Source organism: Dromiciops gliroides, chromosome 2 (assembly GCF_019393635.1).
Source record: "Dromiciops gliroides isolate mDroGli1 chromosome 2, mDroGli1.pri, whole genome shotgun sequence".
Taxonomy (NCBI): Eukaryota; Metazoa; Chordata; class Mammalia; order Microbiotheria; family Microbiotheriidae; genus Dromiciops; species Dromiciops gliroides.
Window position 1 is genome coordinate 420,238,092 of NC_057862.1, and position 5,774 is coordinate 420,243,865.

At 39.6% G+C, this 5,774-nt stretch overlaps 1 pseudogene; it reads right to left on the bottom strand.

Moving 5' to 3' along the window:
• Positions 1-1,934: 1,934 nt before the first annotated feature.
• Positions 1,935-5,337, bottom strand: LOC122739021 (annotated as a pseudogene).
• Positions 5,338-5,774: the final 437 nt, after the last annotated feature.

Genomic DNA, 5,774 nt, shown 5'->3' on the forward strand with positions numbered 1-5,774 from the left:
TATAGCTTGGATTTCTTCCTCTCGAAACCTATTCATATCCTTTGGCTATTTATCAATTAGAGAATAACTTATTGGGGGCAGCTAGGTGGCGCAGTGGATAAAGTATCGGCCCTGGATTCAGGAGGACCTGAGTTCAAATCCGGCCTCAGACACTTGACACTTACTAGCTGTGTGACCTTGGGCAAGTCACTAAAAACCCCCATTGCCCCGCAAAAGAGAGAGAGAGAGAGAGAGAGAGAGAGAGAATGACTTATTTTTATAAATTTGAATCAATTCCCTATTTATCCTAGGAACAAGACGTTTGTCAGAGAAACTTGCTACCAAGATTCCACACCCCCCTCCCCCGCTCAATTTCTTGTTTCTCTTCTGATTTTTGGCTGAATTGGTTTTACTTGTGGCAGTGTAGTTCTTTTTTTTTTTTTCCTCCTCTACTAACTTGTTTTTTAAATTTTTTTTTAAGTGAGGCAATTGGGGTTAAGTGACTTGCCCAGGGTCACACAGCTAGTAAGTGTTAAGTGTCTGAGGTCGGATTTGAACCCAGGTACTCCTGAATCCAGGGCCAGTGCTCTATCTACTGCGCCACCTAGCTGCCCCCCATCTCTACTAACTTTAATAACATTTTCAACTTGCTGCCAAGAATGGAACTTTGCCACTAAGTCATAAATTTACACAGGCAACCATGTAGATTTTATGTCATCACAACACTGTGATAACAAGAGAGTTGGATTTTTTTTCCTGTTCCCTTCTTCACTGCATAGAAGTTATTTGAAATATTTATCCACGCTTTAAGATTCACTTGCAACATATATCTGCCTGTTATCATTGCGTTTGCTTTCTTCTGGATTTACATTGACTAAGTAAAAGAATACAACTTACATTTTCCAGATCAGATTGTTAAATACGTATTTTAAAGATCACAGTGATGACAGTATTTACACATTTTACACCATAATACATTTGCTTCTGAGAACATATATTGTCACTAAAAACATTTTGATATGTAACATGGCCCTTTTGCCATGTGAGTCAATACTTCTGGTTCTTCCAGAGCCAGAATACACACAACACACATGTACACATGTACACGTATGCAGATATAATTGTACCTGTAGATACACACATGTTGTGTGGAATATATATACTATAAACTGTACTTCATATTATACATGTTATATGTAACGTGTATAGAGTATCTCTCTTTGTATGTGTTTGTGTGTGTGTGTGAGAGAGAGAGAGAGAGAGAGAGAGAGAGAGAGAGAGAGAGAGACTCATGAAAAAGAGTCTTCCTGACTCCAGGACCAGCACTTTGTCCACTGTACCACCTAACTGCCCATATATTGTCTAAACAAGTATCACAATCACTAATTCTCATATATGAGAATGGATTAGATTATCTTTCTTGCTTGCTTTCTTTTTTGCGGTGCAATGAGGGTTAAGTGACTTGCCCAGGGTCACACAGCTAGTAAGTGTCAAGTGTCTGAGGTCGAATTTGAACTCAGGTCTTCCTGAATCTAGGGCCAGTGCCTTATCCACTGTGCCACCTAGTTGCCCCAGATTATCTTTCACAGATTGAGAATTCTGCTACATTTGCATTTTCTTCTCTGTTCAGTCAAGTGGGCATGGAGAGACTGCAACTTCTGATGATCTAAGAAAGTCATTCCATTCTTCTTCCTACTCCCCTATTTAAATAAATCATACAGAGGCACTTAAAGTTGGATACATATGGTACTCTTTTCTTTTTATAATGAACATTAAATCTGAACTCTAGCAGAAGTTTTTTATCTTTATTATCAGCTCTTTGATAAAACATTACCACCAAAACCTATTGCTAAGCTTGTAAGAGGGCAAATAAGTCTGGTTATTTGGGGGGGGGGCAGAGGGCACAGAGAGAAGTTTTTGTATTGTTGTTGTTATTATTCAAGTTCTTTAAAAGATGAAAATTTAGCTAGGTCTTTCTCCATCTCAGCATATTATTCTTTTTTTTTTTTTTTGGCAGGGCAATGGGGGTTAAGTGACTTGCCCGGGGTCACACAGCTAGTGTCAAGTGTCTGAGGCTGGATTTGAACTCAGGTACTCCTGAATCCAGGGCCGGTGCTTTATCCACTGAGCCACCTAGCTGCCCCCCAGCATATTATTCTTTAAGGCATTCTGTGTCTTTTTTTGTGTTCTTCATCCATTGCAGCCTGTTTATTGTATTGTTCTTTTTATGAAATCTTCCCATTGGGTTATGTGATGTTTTTCATCACACTAATCATGGGCAGCTAGGTGGTGAGGTGGATAGAGTGCTGGGTCTGGAGTCAGAAAGAGTCATGTTCTTGAGTTCAAATCTGGCCTCAGACACTTACTAGCTGTGTGACCTTGGGCAAGTCACTTAACACTGTTGGCCTCAGTTTCCTCATCTGTAAAATGAAATGGAGAAGCAAATGGAAAACCACTCTGGTATGTCTGCCAGGAAAACCTCAAATGGGATCAAGAAGAGTCATACACAACTGAACAAGTGGTGATTATGAAGCTTTCTTTGTTCATGCTCTTTCTGTTGAAGTTTATGGATTAAATGGCTGGCTGATTGCAATCTTTGGGGAGCCTGGCTCAGGTGGTCCTGTGCTCTTTCTTTACGTTTGGGTAGAATCTGTTCATTTCTCTCCTGGATCACATTCCTCAAATTCTGAAGAACTCACTTCTCAAAGGCCCCTTTTCTCTTAAATTCTTTCACAAAGTAACATTTCTCCTTGCATAATTGGTGATGATCTAGCAGCCTAGAATGACTCTCTCCTAGATCCTTAATAAAAAGGTGAATTGGCTAGCTTGCTGGACCCTTCAGGTCTCATTTCCTGCTTCTCTCCAGCCTTGCTTCATGACAGGGCTTCAGGCTCTCTGCTGCTCATACTGACTAATCAAGGGACCACCTCCCCTGTCAGCAGCACAGTTCTTAACAAATTTGGGATAATAGCCACCAAACCTAAACTAGTTTTGGACCTCAACTCTTTAGACATGAACGACTAAGTATTTCTATCTTCTCAAGGTTGATGTTCATTCCTTGATGAGATACTATGTGTGGATTTTTTTGGTTTGGGGGGGGGGACGGGACAATGAGGGTTAAGTGACTTGCCCAGGGTCACATAGCTAGTAAGTGTCAAGTGTCTGAGGCCAGATTTGAACTCAGGTCCTCCTGAATCCAGGGCCGGTGCTTTATGCACTGCACCAATTAGCTGCCCCAAACACTATGGTTTTCTAAATAGTATTTTTTTTTTCCAATTACATGTAAAGACAATTTAAAACTCATTTTTTTTTTGGGGGGGGTGAGGCAGTTTGGGTTAAGTGACTTGCCCAGGGTCACACAGCTAGTAAGTGTTAAGTGTCTGAGGTGGATTTGAACTCAGGTGAATCCAGGGCCAGTGCTCTATCCACTGAGCCACCTAGTTGCCCCTAAACTCATTTTAAAATAAATTTTTGAGTTGCAAACTTTCTCCATCCCTCCTTCCCCTTGTTCCTCCCTAATATGATAAATAATTTGACATAGGTTGTATATATGCAATCATGTAAAACATATTTCCATATTAGTCATGTTGTAAAAGAAGAAACAAAAGAAAAAAACAACAACAAAAATAAAGCGAAAACAGTATGCTTCGATCTATATTCCGACTCCATAATCCATAGATGTGGATAGCACTTTCCATCATGAGTCTTTTGGAATTGTCTTGGATCATTGCATTGCGGAGAAGAGCTAAGTCCATCATAGTTGATCATTGCACAAGTTTCTGTTACTGCGTACAATGTTCTCCTAGTTCTGTTTACTCAGCATCAGTGATGAGATACTATGTTACCCACACACTTGACAAGAGTCTCTGAAAAACTGGTATAGTTTCAAACCTGCACACTTTAGCCAAATTCTTTCAGCTGTTTTTCCTTATCTTCTATTTTTAAAAATTTAAACTCAATACCAAATAAAATTTAAAATTTTGCATATACATAGTAGTACAGAAAAAGGAGATTGTATGTGAAACTACTAATCTAGTATAGGCAATTTACTTTTAAAACATACTTTTATCAACATACAATTTTCAAAATTGTCCTGCTTATCTGGATACTTTCTGACCTTTCTGTTCTTTAAACATTTTTTTAAAAAAATCCTTCAATACTTCTCTTTTTTAGTTTATTGTATATTTTCAATGAACAACAAAAAACCCTTTTCTTTCACATTTCCCCTTTCAAAGAAAAAAACAAGGAAAACCAGACCTTTGTAACAAAAATGCATAGAATGTTACTCCTCTCATCTTCCACCACTTTTACAAGGACAGTGGGGTCATCTAGATACAACAATTTCCAGGTCATTCATGCCTCCAACTACTTCCATAAATGCTGAGAAATGACAGGTGCTGAGATGCCTTGGGGAATAAGTGCACACTAATATCTAGCTGGCTGATCAGAGCTATCTTCTCTTTGTTTTCTCCTTAGGGATAGGGCAGTAGTCACTTTATGAGTCCAAGCCTGCCTAGCATCAGTTACCTGGCTGACCATACAAAGCTCCTGCCTCAGTTTAGGCCACCATCTCCTCTTGCCTCCACTAACACAGTGCAGCCTCCCCTAATTGGTGTCCCTGCCTTAAGTTTTCCCCTCCTAGAATCCATCCTCCTCACAGCTGCTGAAGTGATTTTTCTTCTTTTTCTTTCTTTCTTTCTTTCTTTCTTTCTTTCTTTCTTTCTTTCTTTCTTTCTTTCTTTCTTTCTTTCTTTCTTTCTTTCTTTCTTTCTTTCTTTCTTTCTTTCTTTCTTTCTTTCTTTCTTTCTTCTTTCTTCTTCCTTCCTTCCTTCCTTCCTTCCTTCCTTCCTTCCTTCCTTCCTTCCTTCCTTCCTTCCTTCCTTCCTTTCTTTTTTGCAGGGCAATGAGGGTTAAGTGACTTGCTCAGGGTCACACAGCTAGTAGGTGTCAAGTGTCTGAGACCAGATTTGAACTCAGGTCCTCCTGAATCCAGGGCCTGTGCTTTATCTACTGCGCCACTTTGCCCCTGAAGTGATTTTTCTTAAACCATAGGTCTAGACCATGTCACCTTCTGTACTCGGTCAATCCCAGAGGATCCCTATCACCAGTGGGGCAAAAAATTGAACTTCTCTGTTTGACTTTTAAAGTCCTTCATAATCTGGTTCCAGTCTCCCTTTGCAGCCTCATTTTGCTTTGCTCTCCAAGTGCTTTGTGGTCTAGCAATACCATCCTTCTTACTGTTCCTCTATCTCTTGATTCTGTTGTACCTTTTAACATTAGATGTCTCTTTAGCCTGGAAAGCTCTTCCACACTGAAAGCATTCTTTAGAATCCCTTATAAACTAACCTCACATACCATCTTCTGAAATCCTTCCTGAATCTTCTCCCCAGTTGATAATGACTTCCTTCCCTAAACTACTTCATATTTTTTACATTGATTATGCCTATGCTTGTGTATGTTTTTGTTCTTCAGTCAAGTCCAACTTTTCCTGATCCTGTTTAGGATTTCCTTGGCCAAGATATTGGAGTGGTTTGCCATTCTCTTCTCCAGCTCATTTTAGGCAAACAGGGCTAAGTGACTTGTCCAAGGTCACACAACTAGTAAATGTTTGAGGTTGAATTTGAATTTAGGTCTTTCTGACTCTAGGCCTGGCAGCTGTCCTTATGCTTATATATGAGATGTCCCAAAGTCGGAGGGCAATTTTAAGATGTAATAACTTGAGAAGCATAAATGCTACATACTTTAACACCGCCCCCCCCCCACATTGTAAGGGTTAACTATTTAAGATTTTAAAA